The 17,773-nt window shown below is 51.7% G+C and overlaps 1 protein-coding gene across 4 annotated transcripts in view; it reads left to right on the plus strand.

Annotated features, from left to right (window-relative positions):
• Positions 1-6,529: 6,529 nt before the first annotated feature.
• Positions 6,530-17,773, plus strand: part of TMEM184B (transmembrane protein 184B) — a 52,890-nt gene continuing 41,646 nt past the window's right edge. The window contains exon 1 of one of the 4 annotated variants that reach the window (XM_055251793.2): positions 6,530-6,693. The gene's annotated coding sequence lies outside the window, so the exon portion shown is untranslated. The remainder of the gene's footprint in view (positions 6,694-17,773) is intronic. The other 3 variants (XM_063623077.1, XM_055251790.2, XM_063623078.1) reach the window with 3 other exon arrangements.

Consider the following 17,773-nt stretch of genomic DNA (forward strand, 5'->3'; position numbering starts at 1 on the left):
GACTGCACAGGCTAATGGCCTCCAAAGAGCCACCCTATGCTAATGCCCTCCATCTCTGCTCTGGGTGAGGTCACATCTCAGCCCTGTCCCTGATCTTCCTTCTGGATGACCCTTGGAGAGCCACTTAAAATCCCAGAGAGGCAGAACATGTAAGTTTTTTTTCCCCAGCACTCTTTCCCAGTTTTTCTGGTCATGGCACCCCATTTTTCTTTAGCTACTCATGCTTCCTTTTCAGTACATTTGGTTCTGAAGGGGCTGACTCCACCCACTGGCTCCAGGGTGGGCATGTGATCCAGGCCTGGCCAATTGATGCCCTGCATTTCCTGGCTACAGTGATTGGCTCAGAGATGGCACCGTGACTCAGGCTGGGCCAATCAGAGGTGATTGTGGGACATATCTTGGAATTCTTGGGAAAGAGGTGCTCTCTCTGCTACTGGGGGGAAAGGGCACATGGGAATGGGGCCAACACACACACACACACAAACAGAGCAAGAGACAGAGAGAAATAGCATCCCAATGACACTGCGTGAGGCCTCAAATCCAGCTGTGCTTTGAACTTCTTAAGTGAACCCATAAATTCCCCTTTTTTAGTCCGTTATTTTATTTTATTTTACTTTTTATTTATTTATTTATTTTTTGAGACGTAGTCTCACTCTGTTGCCCTGGCTGGAGTGCAGTGGCGTGATCTCAGCTCATTGCAAGCTCTGCCTCCCGGGTTCACACCATTCTCCTGCCTCAGCCTCAGAGTAGCTGGGACTACAGGCGCCCGCCACCACACCCGGCTAATTTGTTTTTGTATTTTTAGTAGAGGTGGGGTTTCACCGTGTTAGCCAGGATGGTCTTGATCTCCTGACCTCGTGATCCGCCCGCCTTGGCCTCCCAAAGTACTGGGATTACAGGCGTGAGCCACCTCACCCGGCCATTTTATTTTATTTTTGAGACAGAGTTTTGCTCTTGTTGCCCAGGCTGCAGTGCGATGGCGTGATCTCGGCTCACTGCAACCTCCGCCTCCCGGGTTCAAGTGATTCTCCTGCCTCCGCCTCCCGAATAGCTGGGATTACAGGCATGTGCCACTACACTTGGCTAATTTCGTATTTTTAGTAGAGATGGGGTTTCACCATGTTGGCCAGGCTGGTCTCGAACTCCTGACCTCAGGTGATCTGCCCTCCTCGGCCTTCCAAAGTGCAGGGATTACAGATGTGAGCCTTAAATAGCATTTTTTTTTCTGAAAACATAATATGCTTTTTGAAACACTTTTTGGAAAATACAGAGAAGCAAAAATGAAAATGAAAATAAAAGAAGATAGCCCAATGTTCATTATCTTGCCACTGAGAACAATCCACCATTGGCATTTTGTTCTATTTCCTTCCAATCTTTTCTATTATTATTATTTTTTAAGACCAGTCAAGTGAAACAGTGGGAGTGGAGAAGGAACAAAGCCAACATTTCTTTCTTTTTTTTTTTTTTTTGACACGGAGTTTCACTCTCGTTGCCCAGGTTGGAACGAAGTGGCGTGATCTCAGCTCATTGCAACCTCTGCCTCCCCGGTTCAAGCGATTCTCCTGCCTCAGCCTCCCAAGTAGCTGGGATTACAGGCATGCAGCACCATGCCCAGCTAATTTTGTATTTTTAGTAGAGACAGGGTTTCACCATGTTGGTCAGGCTGGTCTCGAATTCCTGACCTCGAGTGATCCACCCGCCCCCGCCTCCCAAAGTGTTGGGATTACAGGCGTGAGCCACCACACCCAGCCAAAGCCAATCTTTCTTCTAAGCATTTTTTTTTTTACAGCGTTCAGAAAGGCTATCATATAAGTTTATAACTGCCTTTTTCACTCAATATGGAAATGATTAGGAATGTGTCAAGAGACTACATTAATATCTATACAATATGCCATTCGTGGCATGGATCTATATAATTTACTTAACCATTCTTCAATGACTTTCAGGTTATTTCCAATTTTTTGATATGGAGAAACTAATACAGAATTTGGAGGATAGGGAGGTGGGGATCAAGAAGGAACCATGCCAGGCATGGTGGCTCACGCCTGTAATCCCAGCACTTTGGGAGGCCGAGGCAGGCGGATCACAAGGTCAGGAGATCGAGACCATTCTGGCTAACACAGTGAAACCCCGTCTCTACTGAAAATACAAAGAAAATTAGCCGGGCGAGGTGGCGGGCGCCTGTAGTCCCAGCTACTCGGGAGACTGAGGCAGGAGAATGGCGTGAATCCCGGGGGGCAGAGCCTGCAGTGAGCCGAGATCGCGCCACTGCACTCCAGCCTGGGCTACAGCGAGACTCTGTCCCAAAAAAAAAAAAAAAAAAAAAAGAGATCAAAACCATCCTGGCCAACATGGTGAAACCCCATCTCTACTAAAAATACAAAAATTAGCTGGGTGTGGTGGTGTGTGCCTGTAGTCCCAGCTACTTGGGAGGCTAAGGCAGGGAGGTGGAGATGGCTTGAATCCAGGACGTGGAGGTGGAGGTTGCAGTGAGCAGAGATCGTGCCACTGCACTCCAGCCTGGCGACAGAGTGAGACTCCGTCTCAGAAAAAAAAAAAAGGCCAGGAGCGGTGGCTCACGCCTGTAATCCAGCACTTTGGGAGGCCGAGGTGGGCAGATCACCAGGTCAGAGATCGAGACCACGGTGAAACCCCGTGTCTACTAAAAATACAAAAAATTAGGCGGGCACGGTGGCCGGTGCCTGTAGTCCCAGCGACTCGGGAGGCTGAGGCAGGAGAATGGCATGAACTCAGGAGGCGGAGCTTGCAGTGAGCCAAGATCATGCCACTGCACTCCAGCCTGGGCGACAGAGCGAGACTCCTTCTCAAAAAAAAAAAAAAAAAAAAAAAAAAAGGAACCAAAAGGTGATACCTGATTTGGTCCTTGAAGAGAGAGTAGGAGTAGCTGTTTGCTGAGTTGAGTTGAAAGGGGTGGAGCTGGTCATTGAGAAAAGCATTCTTTCTTCATTAGCTTGTGGGCAGGGGGAAAGGTGAGGCTGGGGGTCTGGGAAACCATTATAATTGTCCAGAAGTTAAGTCAGACTGAACCAGGGCAGTGGAGGGGAAAGGGGACAAATGTAAGTGGAATCTTTGAGCCTTATTGGAAAGAATAGGCCAGGCACGCTGATCACATCTGTAATCCCAACACTTTGGAAGGCAGAGGCAGGAGGATTGCTTGAGGCCAGGAGTTCAAGATCCTGTCTCTATAAAAACATTAAACATTGAAAATTAGGCCAGGTGCGGTGGCTCACGCCTGTAATCCTAGCACTTTGGGAGGCCAAGGCGGGCGGATTGCTGGAGCTCAGGAGTTCGAGAACACCCTGGGCAACATGGTGAAACTCTGTCTCTATTAAAAAAAATACAAAAAAAAAAAAAAAAAAATGTGGCCGGTCATAGTGGCGCGTGCCTGTACTCCCATCTACTCGGGCGGCTGAGGCAGGAGAATGGCTTGAACCTGGGAGGTTGCAGTGAGTCAAGATCGCGCCACTGCACTCTAGCCTGGGCAACAGAGCAAGACTCTGTCAATAAATAAATAAATAAATAGAAAATTAGCCGAGCGTGATGGTATGCCCACATAGTCCTAGCTACTTGGGAGGCAGAGGCGGAGGATTGCTTGAGCCCAGGAGTTTGAGGCTTCAGTGAACTATGATCAAACCACTGCACCCCAGCCTGGGTGACAGAGCAAAACCCTGTCTCTTAAAAGAAAGAAAGGATGGGTAGTTGCATGGAGGAGGGGTGGAAGGAAAGGCAGCAAGGTAGGTGTTTATCTTCATTTTGGAAAACCTGAGTAAAGGTCTTGAGATGGCTTTTTTCCTCCCACAGGGAGCACCAACTAGGGCCCCCAATACCACCTGCTGACCTGCCATATCACTCAGAGCAGGTGACTTTCTGTCTTTGAGCCCCTTCCTGGCAACCAAGCCTAAAAATACCCACCACCTGCCTCTGCCCCCGCCAGCCTGGGGCCTCTGTAAGTTGAGACCCAAGAGTGCCACTAAGCAGAAATCAAGACCCTGAACTGAAAGCCCTGGAGGGGAAGTGTAAGTCAGGTTGTGTCTGGTCTGCAAGTGTTTTGTACTACACATTGCAGATATGGTGGGTAATTGGGACAAAGACTTCCTCCTGAAGGGGTTAGTGTGTAGGGAGGGAGAGCTGGGAAGTCATAAACAAGTTGCTACAATGCAATTGATAAGCCTTGCTCTTGTTAGGACAGACCCAGGCATGTCCTACCTGGGGCTGGGGAGGAATTGTTCTATAGGATTTTGCTATTACCAGATCTCTGGTCATGTTATACCTGCTTTTGGGGGGCATGTTCTCTATGCCAGACCCTGTACTAAGTACTGGGATTACATCAGAAAACAAAAAGGATACTTGGGAGGCACAGGCAAGAGAATCGCTTGAACCTGGGAGTTTGAGGCTGCAGTGAGCCGAAACTGCGCCACTGCATTCCACCTTGGGTGACAGAGTGAGACTCCATCTCAAACAACAACAACAACAACAACAACGCCAAAAAGGATGAAAATCTTTCTCCTCAGAATTTATTGCCCAGGTGCATAGTGGTTCACACCCGTAATCTCAGCACTTTGAGCGGTCGAGACGGGCGATTGCTTTGAGCCCAGGAGTTCGAGACCAGCCCTGGCAACATAGCGAAACCCCATCTCTACCAAAAAAAAAAAAAAAAAAATACAAAAATTAGCCAGGTATGGTGGCACATGCCTATAATCCCAGCTAATCAGGAGGCTGAGGTGGGAGGATCACTTGAGCCTGAGTGGCGGAGGTTGCAGTGACCTGAGATTGTGCCACTGCACTCCAGCCTGGGTGACAGAGACTGTCTCAAAAACAAAAAACACAAAAACCAAGCCGGGCGCGGTGGCTCACGCCTGTAATCCCAGCACTTTGGGAGGCCGAGGCGGGCGGATCACGAGGTCAGGAGATCGAGACCATCCTGGCTAACACGGTGAAACCCCGTCTCTACTAAAAAATACAAAAAATTAGCCGGGCGAGGTGGTGGGCGCCTGTAGTCCCAGCTACGCGGGAGGCTGAGGCAGGAGAATGGCGTGAACCCCGGGGGGCGGAGCCTGTAGTGAGCCGAGATCGCGCCACTGCACTCCAGCCTGGGTGAAAGAGCGAGACTCCATCTCAAAAAAAAAAAACAAAAAAAACCCCACAAAACCCAAAAATCTTATATTCTACTAGAAGAAGACACACAGGGAAATAGGCAAACTATATAATATGATAGAAATGAAGTGACAGGGCTGGGCGCGGTGGCTCACGCCTGTAATCCCAGCATTTTGGGAGGCCGAGGCGGGCGGATCACGAGGTCAGGAGATCCAGACCATCCTGGCTAACACGGTAAAACCCCGTCTCTACTAAAAATACAAAAGATTGGCCGGGCGTGGTGGCGGGCGCCTGTAGTCCCAACTACTCGGGAGGCTGAGGCAGGAGAATGGCGTGAACCGGGGAGGCGGAGCTTGCAGTGAGCCGAGATGGCGCCACTGCACTCCAGCCTGGGCAACTTTGAGACAAAGAGCGAGAGTTTGTCTCAAAAAGAAAAAAAAAAGGATCTCCCTCACCCCTGAATTGATAGAATGGATCAGAGGGCAAGGTTGGAACAAGGGAGATGGGTTAGCAGAACTTTGCAATAATCCTGTGCAGATACTGGACCAGGGTGATAGCACTGGAGGAGGAGTGGCAGACATCAGAGTCTAGATCTATTTTGCAGGTAGAGCCAACAGGATCTCCTGCCTGCCTTATTGGGTAGCAGGCAGAAGGGGGGCATTCATTCACAGCTGACTCCGAGTTCTGGCCTGGGGACTGGAAGGATGGAATTGTCAACAGCTGATGGAGGCAAGGCTGAGAGGGAGCAGGTTTGTGTGTGTGGAAGTGGGGTTGGCTCAGCTCAGACACGCTGACTTTGAGATGCCTGCTGGACCTCCAAGGAAGAGGTGTTGGGTAGACAGTTCAGGGGAGGAGTCTGGAGACATAAATACATTTGGGGATCTTGAGCACATCAATACCAGAACTTAATTAACCTAGGTGATGTCTGGACCGGCGAACAGAAATGGACTAGGCGGCTTGAACCCTATCTGAAGACTTTTGCTAGTTCGGCAGCCTAGAGCCAGATGGGGCAAGAAAGAATCGCTGCTAAGTGGAGTGGGAAAAAAAGGCCTCTTTCAGTGCTTTGCAATTTCATCTGGCCTAATTGCACACAACACTCGGTCCACGTTCATTCCACAATTCCACACGCATCCTTCACTCAACAAATAGCCATTGTATTTCGTTTCATCTTCAAAACAGGCTCAAATGGAGGAAATTAGGGTTAAGAGAAGTGAAGCACCAGCGAGGGTCAGGGGCAGAGATCGCAGCCCAGAAAGCTCTCGGGGTTGGGGGCCGGTCGTAGCTGGTTTTTTGAGTGGCAAAAGAACCCGGGTCGCGCCCCAACTCGCGGGGCGGCGGGCTGGGGTTCGGGGCGCGGCCCCTTTAAGGCCCAGGCAGTGATCTCAGCCGCGTCCGCCGCCCCGCCCTCCCCGGCGGCGAGCCCAGAGCGCATGCGCGCTGCAGCGGCACTCCACTGGGCCCGGGACGCGCCGGCGGCGGCGGAGACTCCGGGGCTGCGGCGCCGCCCGCCCGCCCCGCCCGCAGAGCCCGGCTGCCGCGCATCGTCCGCACACGCCGCCACCGCCATGGGCTCCTGAGGTATCTCGCCTGGCCGGCCTCGCCCGGGAGCCCCAAGAGGGAGCTGTGACTCCCGAGCGCGGGGGGCTGCTTGTTTCGGAGAGGCCCGCGCGAGGGACGCCCGGCTTCGGCCGCCGGCGCCCGGGCGGGGAGGGCACTACGGAGGCCGGCGCGGCCGCGGAGGGAGGGGGCATCCGTCTCCCCACCGGTGCCTCCTCTCCGCCCCGCGAGATCGCCCGTGGGTGTGCCCGCTCCCTTTCCACGCCAACGTGGCGGGGGCAGCGCCTGGAGTGTAATCGGACCTGTGCAGGGGGTGGCCCCGGGAGAGGGAGGCGGATGGACCAAGGCGCTTTGCAGGAGGGATTGTGTGCTCCCGGGTGGGTGTGCTGGCGACTGGCACGGCCGAGTGAGTGGGGGAGGCGTCCGTGCCCTGTGCGGGTGGCAGTGACCTGGGAGGGTGGTCGGCGGGGGGCTTTCGGGGCTGCGTCGTGAGTGGAGGGTGTACACGCCCGCCACACAGGTCCGCAGGTTTGGAAGGGGATCGACTGGGACCTGGGGCTCGAAAGATGTTTGCCTCCAAAGGGACCGTGGAGACTGGTTTTGGGTGCCTGTATCCTTCCCGTGGATTGTACATTTCCTCCTGGGCACACCCTTGGTACCTCGCTTGGATCCACTTACCTCCAGTGCTGGGTGGCTCCAGGCCAAGGCAAGGCAATTAGGCTGGGGGTTGGGCATGGATTCCTAATACATATCCCCTCTGGAGGTGTTGTATAAGGCCAGACGTTTTACTCCTCCCTCCTTTCCAGGGCATTTTGGGGCAAAGCAGGTATTTGCATGCCTGATACCTGTGGTGAGGTGAAGGCCATGTATTATTTATCTGACTGCTGGTGCTTTTGTAAGGAAAGAAGCAGCAATCTGTGCCCTGGAGGCCCTGCGCTGCAGAGTCAGCCAGGCAAACAAGCTCACCTGCACCTGCAGAGGCAGCGCAGGTCTCAGAGGTGTGACTTCGTTGACAGGTTATGCCTACAGTGTCCCTTTCCATCTACCTATTCAGCTTCCTTGGTAGGACCCCTAGGCTCTGCACCTGTGAACCTTGCCTAGGGTGCTGTGCGTATCAGAGTTGGGACCTGGGACGCTGGGGTGGGAGAGCCCCAGCAGCCAGGTATGTGTGCCCACCTGGACACAAACATTTGATGCCCAAGCCATCAAGGAGCTCTCAAGCATGGGGGAAATCAGACTTGGAAACAGGTGATCACAATGATGTGAAAAATACCAAACAAAGGAGTAGATGGAGTTAGAGGCAGGTTCAGTTCCCGGGGAGGGAGATCGTGGCCGCAGGAAAGACTCCCTCATAAGGAGAAGGTTGAGCTGAAGCCTGAAGGATGACTGACTGATGTTCATCTGAGGCTTTTGTGCTTTCCACATATATTTTCCTGTGTAATTTGCACAGCAGCTGTGTAAGGAACAGTTGTCCCTATTTGCAGATGCGATAAACTGAGGCCCAGAGGGAATTCATGACGCTCTTCTCCATGATACGTGGCAAGCTTGGATGGAATCATCCTTGAACCAGGACCTCTCTCTTGCTGCCAGATCTTGTCTTGCAACTTACTGAGCATCTACTATGTGCCAGGCACTATGCTGGGGCATAGCGGTCTGATGATCAATGTGCTTTCCACATATATTTTCCTGTGTAATTTGCACAGCAGCTGTGTAAGGACCTGGTGCCTGCCTTCTAGGGGCTCCCAGTGCTGGGAAGATGGACACTGATTTAGTGACCCCAATTCGGATACGAGGCTCCAATAGCTAATGTGGGTGGAGAAGGCGCTGTGAATTCCCCCAGAAGCATTTGTGCAGTCGTTGGGATTTGGGATGTCTTATTTGTTGCACCCACGGTGGTGGTGGGTTATTCAGGGAGCCCCTTCTGAATTTCTCCAACCAAGTAGAAAGAAGAGCTTCGAGGCAGAAGGGTGAATGAGCCACTTGTCCTAGTTCTTTCCTGTTGGCCGAGTTCTGTGAGCAGGGGCTTCTGTCCGGAGGCCATTTGCTCCCTCTCTGTCTTAGAGGTTTTGCTCCTGGTCTCTGGCTGGCCTGCCCAGTCCCTCACCCTGAGAAGGGCTCAGTGCTGTTTCCAGTCCCTGCTGTGCTCATTTTTTCTCTGTAAATTCCCTGGAGTGGAAACAGCCTCGGCAAGGCAGGGTACAGCTTTTTATTGTTTTGAAAACGAGTCACATCTCTGGGCCTTTAGACTGGGGATTTGGTGTGGGAGTTCTGGGAGGCCAATAGCTGGGCCCCTGGGAGAGCTCTGTGTGGGGTCTGCCCCAGGCCCTGCAGCGCCGGGTAGTGAGCACTCACCAAAGACCATGCTGCCCTGCACTGTGCTGGGGCAGTCCCCTAAAAGGTGGCTGGCAGAGGGAGCCCAATGTGTAACAAATATGTGCAAGACAGTGCCCTACTTGTGGTGGAAACAGAGGGCCCTAAAGGGGCCCAGAGGACAATAGGAACAACAGTCCGTTTATTGAGCACTTACCGTGTGCCAGGCACAGTTCAAAGCGCTTTCCTGAATTACTGTATTTAATTTTCCTACCACCCAATGTGGTGGGGGCTGTCACTGTCTGCATTTTGTAGGGGAGGCAGCAGAGGGTGGAACAGCTGATTTTGAACCAGTAGGTCTGACCTCAGAGCCCAGGCTCCTCCCCCATAACCCTGGGGTGCTGGAAGTCGTCTTGGCCCTGAAGGACGAGGGGTGCTGGACCTATGAAAGAGAAGGAGGGCGTTCCAGGTAGAGGGAACTCCGGTCAGATGTGGAGGTCTGAGCTGCCTCACCTCTCAGACGCAGAGGCTTGAACTGCCTGTGGCTGTGTTGGGTCTGTGTCCTGAAAACCTTTGGAGGCCCCGCCAAGGAGTTTGTACTTGATCCTGATGTAGTCAACAGGGAGGCCTTGAAAGTTTCTAGAAGAATGTGACATGCTCGGCCACGTGTTATGGGGCAGTATTACCATCCCTCCTCATCCCTCCTTCATTCCTGCAGAGAACTTCTGGAAGACCAGGCCTTTGTCCCATTGGCTTTCCTACAGCCCCTGGCATCGCTTTTAGACCCCGCTGCCTTTCCCTTGTCTTCTGGCAGCTTCTGGTCTTGAAGACCCTGTGTGACCCAAGGCAGGTTCTGGAGCCCGCTGTTGTAACGGTGTCTGCCCCACTGCTGACCCCTTGCCTGCCGGGAACTGGCTCCTCTGAGCTGGAACTTTTTTTGTTTTTTGGGATGGAGTCTTGCTCTGTTGCCCAGGTTGGAGTGCAGTGGTGCTATCGTAGCTTGCTGCAGCTTCTACCTCCTGGGCCCAGGAGATCCTTCCACCTTGGCCTTCTAAAGCGTTGAGATTATAGGTGTGAACCACCATGCCTGGTCAGCTGGAACTTTTTTTTTTTTCTTTTAAGACAGAGTCTTAGGCTGGGCGTGGTGGCTCACACCTGTAATCCCAGCTTTGGGAGGCTGAGGTGGGCAGATCGCCTGAGGTCAGGAGTTTGAGACCAGCCTGGCCAACACAGTGAAACCCCGTCTCTACTAAAAAAAATTAGCCAGGCATGATGGCACACGCCTATAGTCCCAGCTACTCGGGAGGCTAAGGCAGGAGAATTGCTTTAATCCGGGAGGTGGAGGTTACAGTGAGCTGAGATAGTGCCACTACACTCCAGTCTGGTGGGTGATAGAACAAGACTCCGTCTTAAAAGGAAATGGTCACTAGGAGCACGGGAGGAGGAGGGAGAGAGGGAGGTAATGCGCCGAGCAGTCCTGGTGACCCAGAGAGAGAATTGGGAGATGCAGTTTAAATCTGTGCGCTTATTAGCCCTGTGGCCTTGGGCAAGATGCTTACCAGGTTCTAATTCCTGCTGTTTAAAAATAGGAGACAAATGATACACTTTCCTTCATCTGTAAGATGGGAGTAATAACAGTGTGGCCGTCATGTGGCTGGCATGACCAATATCTGATGGAGCTCAGCATGGTACCTGGCACACAGGACATGCTTTTATTATGACCTTACAGGCCCATTCATTTATTTGAGAAGGAGGCATCGCAGGCCTGTGTGCCAGGCTGTTTGTGGGGAGCCGCCCTCAGGAGCTGGGGAGAGAGAAATCAGACACACAAGCAATTATGATTGTCCTGGGGGCTCTTAGGGAACCTTAGGCCATTGTCGCCTGGGCGGGCGCTTGTCTAGTGAGGTGATATGTATTAAGGTGGAGGAAGAAGTGGGCTCCAGGTAGAAGGAAGAGCACATGCACAGCAGAGGTCTGAGTTCATGTCTATGGAGTTGTTTGATACTAATTCTCAGCACTTAGTAGACCTGAAATAAATGTTTGCTGAATGCCATCTTCTCAGCCTCAGAGAGGACAGAAACAGGAAGAGGTAGAGTGGGAGGCAGCCACAGAGAGAAGAATTGAAGGGTCACCCAAGTTGTAGATTTTCTCATCATTCCCTCCCCTTCGCCTCCGTCTCTGTGGAAAAGCAGGTACTAATGTGGTGCAGGTACTAACAGTGTGTCTAAGTCTGCCAGAATTCTTTTTTTTTTTTGAGACAGGGTCTCCCTCTGTTGCCCAGGCTGGAGTGCAGTGGCAGGATCTTGGCTCACTGCAACCTCCGCCTCCTGGGTGATTCTCGTGCCTCAGCCTCCCAAGTAGCAGGGATTACAGGCACCCACCATCATGCCTGGCTAATTTTTGTATTTTTAGTAGAGATGGGGTTTCACCATGTTAGCCAAGCTGGTCTCGAACTCCTGACCTTGTGATCTGCCCGCCTTGGCCTCCCAAAGTGTTGGGATTACAGGCGTGAGCCACCGTGCCTGGCATCCGCCAGCATTCTTACCGGGCACTCATTCCCAAACTGCTTGTCCTCAGGACTGGAGAGGATAAATCTAAATGCAGAGGTGGCTGACAGTTGGAATTAGGCAGACACCCAGGTAGCATTTGTTCACGTGTCTGTTTGCTGCTGTTTTAGCGTCGCTGAAGCCCTATGCTCGGGTATGGTGTAGAAGGATGGTGGGTGGCTTCTGGTTGGTGACTTTTCCAGTCTTAAGTTAATCATGGCTCAGTGTCTGGCGAAATGCACACAGTAGGTAGTGAAGTGGTTTTTGACTAAACAAATGAATGGTTGGATGGGTTCGTGGCACTGCCACTCAAGATAAAGCTATAATTATTCTTGAAAAATGACGGATATGGCTGGGTGCGGTGGTTCACGCCTGTAATCCCAGTACTTTGGGAGGCCGAGGTGGGCAGATCACTTGAGCTCAGGAATTGGAGACCAGCCTGGCCAACGTGGTGAAATCCCCTCTACTAAAAAATACAAAAATCAGGCCGGGCGCGGTGGCTCACGCTTCTAATCCCAGCACTTTGGGAGGCCGAGGCGGGTAGATCAAGAGGTCAGAAGATCGAGACTATCCTGGCTAACACTGTGAAACCCCGTCTCTACTAAAAATACAAAAAATTGCCGGGTGTGGTGGCGGGCGCCTGTAGTCCCAGCTACTCGGAGAGGCTGAGGCAGGAGAATGGCGTGAACCCGGGAGGCGGAGCTTGCAGTGAGCCGAGATTGCGCCACTGCACTCCACTCCAGCCTGGGTGACAGAGCAAGACTCCGTCTCAAAAAAAAAAAAAAAAAAAAAAAAAATCAGCCAGGTGTGGTGGCACGTGCCTATAGTCCCAGCTACTTGGGAGGCTGAGGCAGGAGAATTGCTTGAACTTGGGAGGCGGAGGTTGCAGTGAGCTGAGACTACGCCATTGCACTCCAGCCTGGGTGACAGCGAGACTCCATCTCAAAAAAAAAAAAAAAGATATTAGAGGTGGTTAGAACAGGATTGGTTATTCCAGGAGCCGGTGGTGCTCACTAAACAGCCTCGAGTCTGGCTGGCTGGTGTGGGAGGTCTTAGGCCTGTGATGGGAGACAGGAAGCTTGGTGGACACCTCCTTTTCCTTCTCTGGGGTGGAAACCACAGGGGAAAGATCCACCCAGAAAGCCTTTGTGCTGAACCTGTGTCACTTCCAGCTCAACCATGTTTTACAAAGTCACATCCCACTAAGTGAATATTTGGTGAAAAGTTTGCCACGTTGATCTCAGTCTTGTACCTTTGAAAAACAATAGGCTTCTCTGAGGTTAGAAGTAATACTTGTTTTTTTTTTTTTGTTTTTTTTTTTTTGAGACAGAGTTTTGCTCTGTCGCCCAGGCTTGAGTGCAGTGGCGCAATCTCGGCTCACTGCAAACTCCACTTCCCGGGTTCACGCCATTCTCCTGCCTCAGCCTCCCGAGTAGCTGGGACTACAGGCACCTGCCACGGCACCTGGCTAATTTTTTTGTATTTTTGGTAGAGACAGGGTTTCACAGTGTTAGCCAGGATAGTCTCGATCTTCTGACCTCTTGATCTACCCTCCTCGGCCTCCCAAAGTGCTGGGATTACAGGCGTGAGCCACCGTGCCCGGCCGTACTTGTTGATTATAGTAAACTTGAAGCACAGGAAAGACTGGGGATAAGCATAAAAATTACCCCAAATTTCCAAATCAAGAAGTAATCATGGTTCAGGTTTGGGCAGATGTTCTTTCTAGGCATGAACACACTCATGTTTACTTAACACCGGGTTATAAACATTTACCCATAGCATTTGAAAGGTAGCTATAGATAGAAAAGAATCAGAGAAGTTCTAAAACAGCTCTCGCGCTTTGTTTCAAATTCGCTGCAGGAAAGATGAGGTCTTCAGCCTTTTTTTAGCTGGACGGCACCGTTGCAGGAGTGGTGAACAGGGCACTGGATTGAGTCAGGAAACCCAGCTGTGACCTTGGGCAAAGCCACTTGCCCTCTTTGAGCTTCACTCCTGCTAAGGCAAGGGGCGCTATTTGTACCCTCTCTGCCCACCTCACAGGCTCTGGTGAAGTCCTCGATTAGAATGCCTTTGGCTCCCAAGGTTGTGGTTTGGAGGTAGGGCAGGTCATATGACCATGAAGATGGAAGGAGAAACGTGGAAGCACGTGTGCCTGTTGCTTCTTTCCCAACTTAAAATGCTTGGTGATCTCCTGAAGACTCCAGCCTCCTCTCTGGGAAGCCAGGATCCGTAGACCCTTTACCTGTGGGTCATGGGCAGTCCCAGATGGTCCCCCTCCCCAACAGAGGGGGTGCAGTGAGACCTCCGGAAGTTACTGCCTCTGTTACCCTCAAAGGGATTTTCAGATCAGACAGCCCCCCTACTCCAAGGGACGTGTGTGGAGCTTGGTACCTTTATTTATCTCCTGCTCCAACGTGGACTCCCTGCACCCAGAAGGGGGCCTGTCCTGCTGGCAAGTGGCTGAGAACGTCCACTCCACTCAGCAGGGCTGTTCCCCAAAGCCCTCTGGGTCATCATTTACCGAAAAGCTCTGAGAGAAAATAACTAACCCCATGGCACCGCTGTAGCTACTGGCAGAGCCTCCTGGTCTCTACCTCTAGTGCCTGTGGTTTTTGTTTCATCCAGAATGAGCAGTGAATCTGGGGTCCCATCAGCAATCAGTTTGGGTGCCTGCGAGGCAGAATGATAGATGTTGGCAAAGGGTATGTGTGAGGAGATTAATTAATATTAATATGCGAATTATATTAATATTCTCATTGGAATTTGTGGGGCTTCGCAAATTATATTTCAAATATATGGTTTTATATAATACTTTTAACTGCCCTGAAACCTTGAAATTATTGCATCTATTTTATAGATGGAGAGACTGAGGCTCAGAGGGGTGAATTGCCTAAGATACTGGGGGAGGAAGCACCCAGGTTTTCTGGTTTTGAGTCCTGGGCCCTTCCTGCTGAGTAGCTGCCGCCAACACAGACCTGCCCTTGGAGAGCTTGCAGCCCCACTGGGAAGCCCAGTGTATTGGATTGCTGCGTAGACCCAGAAAGCACGTGAATAAAGCTTCAGGTTAAAACCATGGGGGTTCCGGGAGGCAGCAGTTGGCTCAGCCTGGTGGTGAGCTGAGGAGCCAGTGCTCTCTGGAGCAAGGGCAGTTGGGTTGAGGCTCAGTGGACAGTGGAGGTTGGCAGGTGAAGTGCAGGAGGGCTTTGCAGCAAGTGGGACCACCTTGAGTACACACAGAGGAATGAGACAGGCAGGTAACTCAAGGAGCAGAGGTCTCGTGACCCCTTCCCAGAACATGTGGGGTCCTAGCCTCACCTCCAGGAGGAGGAAGTGCATCTATACACATATTTGTCAATGGAGTTTAAATAGGATGTGGGAAAATCTAGATTTTCCAAAACAATACATATTTGCTTTGAGTAGATGCAGGATGCATAGGTTAGATAATTTTAATAGCAGTAACCTCAGAGCATGTAAGTATGATTTGATTTACTAGAGTGCCTGGCCGTCTCAGTCAGTGGGAGCAGGGCTTGGGCTGGGAGATGAGGTTGACGAGGGTTCTTTCTCTCAAACGCTGCCTTTGGTTTGCTAAGAGGTATCCCCTACTCGGCTGGGGGCAGAAGACCTTTCCTTCTATTCCCAGTTTGCAGTAGTTGGGCCAGATTGGTGGAAGTGGGAGAAAGGCCTGCCCTGCTTCCACATAGGCTTGGCTGTCCTGACTTGACACTCGGTGTGCCTTCCAGAGACCCGCCTCCATCTCCTCAACTCCCTGGCTTGATGCTTAGGTGGTGATGGCTGTTGGGCACAGGAGTTACGTAACAGATCTGTGACGGACCCAGGAGCAGAGCCAGTTGAGTGAATGTCATGGAGTGGGAGTGGTCTTGCATGGCTGTGGTGTCCCCTGCAGCTTGTGCAGGGGATGTGACAAGAGGTGCTCACCACTCATTTGGAATGGCCAGACTGGAAGCACTTGGCCCTCTTGGGCTCTGCACCCCCACCCCCTCCCGCCTGGCCTGCCTGCTCCTCCTCTGGTATGGGCACCCAGGGAGACCAATTATGGCTGCTTGTCATAGTGGCTCAGGTCACCATCCACACTTCCACCTGCCCTAGGACCAGGACATCAGAGCCCTGAGAAGGGTCAAGGGGCCAAGTGGGCCTAGCCTTTTACTGACAGCTGGGAAATGCAAGCGTGTGGACCAGAGCACCAAGTGAGTTGGGGTCGGTGTGGATTCAGCACCATCTCCCTACCCAGAGCTCCATTTGTTGAAAACAGGCTTTCTCTACCGTTTCTTCACTTGGACAACTTTAAACTATGTATTGGCTGGCTGCGGTGGCTCACACCTATAATCCCAGCACTTTGGGAGGCCGAGGTGGGCAGGTAACTTGAGGTTGGGACGTCGAGACCAGCCTGGCCAACATGGTGAAACCTTATCTCTACTAAAAATACAAAAATTAGCCCAGTGTGGTGACACGTGCCTGTAATCCCAGTTACTCGGGAGGCTGAGGCAGAAGAATCGCTTCAACTTGGGAGGCGAAGGTTGCAGTGAGCTGAGATTACATCACTGCACTTCAGCCTGGGAGACAGAGCGAGACTCCATCTCAAAAAACAAACAAAAACCTACATATTGTCTATATTTCCCCCAACATTGAGGCTCATTTCTTGGATGAACAATTTAAATGTACTGTGCCTCTCTGGCAATATTTTCCAAAATTACAGATGTTTCTGCACTTTCACCGGCAGCTCTACCTCTCAGAATTTATCCTACAGGTGTGTTAACATGTGTGCAAAATGACTTATTTGCAAGGTTAGTCATTGTTGCCTTATTTGTAATAGCAAAAGATTGGAGGCAGCTTAAATGTTCATTTGCAGGGAGCCACGAACAAACCGTGGCCCGTCCAAACATGGGATACCGCGTGACCATAATAAATAAGATGCACGCTGCACGCACTGTGCCGGATTGATCAGCAAGGTGGATTGCCGAGGGAAGAAGCAGGTCTGGGCGGTGTGTCTCGGAGCTGCCATCAGTGTAAAAGGCAAGAGAATCAAAAGTGTCTTTGCTTGTCTATGCCCAGGGGGTCTCTGGGCAGACACAGGAAGTCGGTGATTGTGATGCCTCTGGAGGGGGTGCTGGTCACGGGAGATTGCTTGTTTGCTGGAGATCCCATGTACCTTTTGATTGCTGAAGCAGGTGAATGTAGGCCTTTCCATGAAATTAAAATAGGCCAGGTGCAGTGGCTCATGCCTGTAATCCCAGCACTTTGGGAGGCTGATGTTGGAGGATCACTTGAGGTCAGGGATTCAAGACCAGCCTGGCCAAGATGATGAAACCCCATCTCCACTAAAAATACACAAATTAGCCAGACATGGTGGTACGTGCCTGTAATCCCAGCTGCTCCAGAGGCTGAGGTAGGAGAATCACGTGAACCCTGGAAGCCGAGTTTACAGTGAGCCAAGATCATGCCATTGTACTCCAGCCTGAGCTACAGAGCGAGACTCCGTCTCAAATAATAAAATAAAATAAATTAAAAACATAAGGACTGTAACCTTGCCTCCTGCGCAGTGTAGGAAGGTCAAGGTTCCGGCTACTTCTCAAGGACAGGAGCCTCACTCGGGCCCCAGACCACTAATCAAAAAATATGTGCTTGGTTCTCACAAAGGGGCCGAGTGTGAGGACTTGGGTATTGCTTGGTAAATACGACCCCCAGTCCCGGCCTTGGAGAGATGGAGCCGCTCTCTGGGCCCCTTGGACACACTGCTGTTGGCTGACTTTGTCATTTTCAACCCTTGCTCTGATCGGCTCACATCATGATTTCTGAAACCTTTGGGGGCTTCCCCACTGACAGGAAGATACAGTTTAACTCAGCACTGGGCATCCCAGGCCCTCTTTACTGGGCCTCTTCTTGAGCCGCACTTGGCCTGTCACCCCTTCCTCTGTCTGCCCCCTTAACTCCCCACGTCCGTGCCTTTGCTCATATAGTTCCCTTTGCCTGCCTTTCCCTCCAGAGCAGTCTCCACATGCCCAGGTCCTGTCTGACTTTCAAGGGCCAGCTTAGTTTCCACCTCTGCACTGCCTTCTGACCTCCCTGGCTTCTGTGTAAACTGCCCAGATCAAGCCACACAATGGTTCCTGCACCCAAGGAAGCTCCCTGGGGCCCCCTCCTGGCCACTCGCTCTCCCTCGGTAGTCACCACTCACACCTTGGCACTTTCGCGTGGCGCCGCTGCCTGTTTGGGCCTCCCACACATGG

This window comes from Symphalangus syndactylus, chromosome 18 (genome assembly GCF_028878055.3).
Source record: "Symphalangus syndactylus isolate Jambi chromosome 18, NHGRI_mSymSyn1-v2.1_pri, whole genome shotgun sequence".
Classification (NCBI taxonomy): domain Eukaryota; kingdom Metazoa; phylum Chordata; class Mammalia; order Primates; family Hylobatidae; genus Symphalangus; species Symphalangus syndactylus.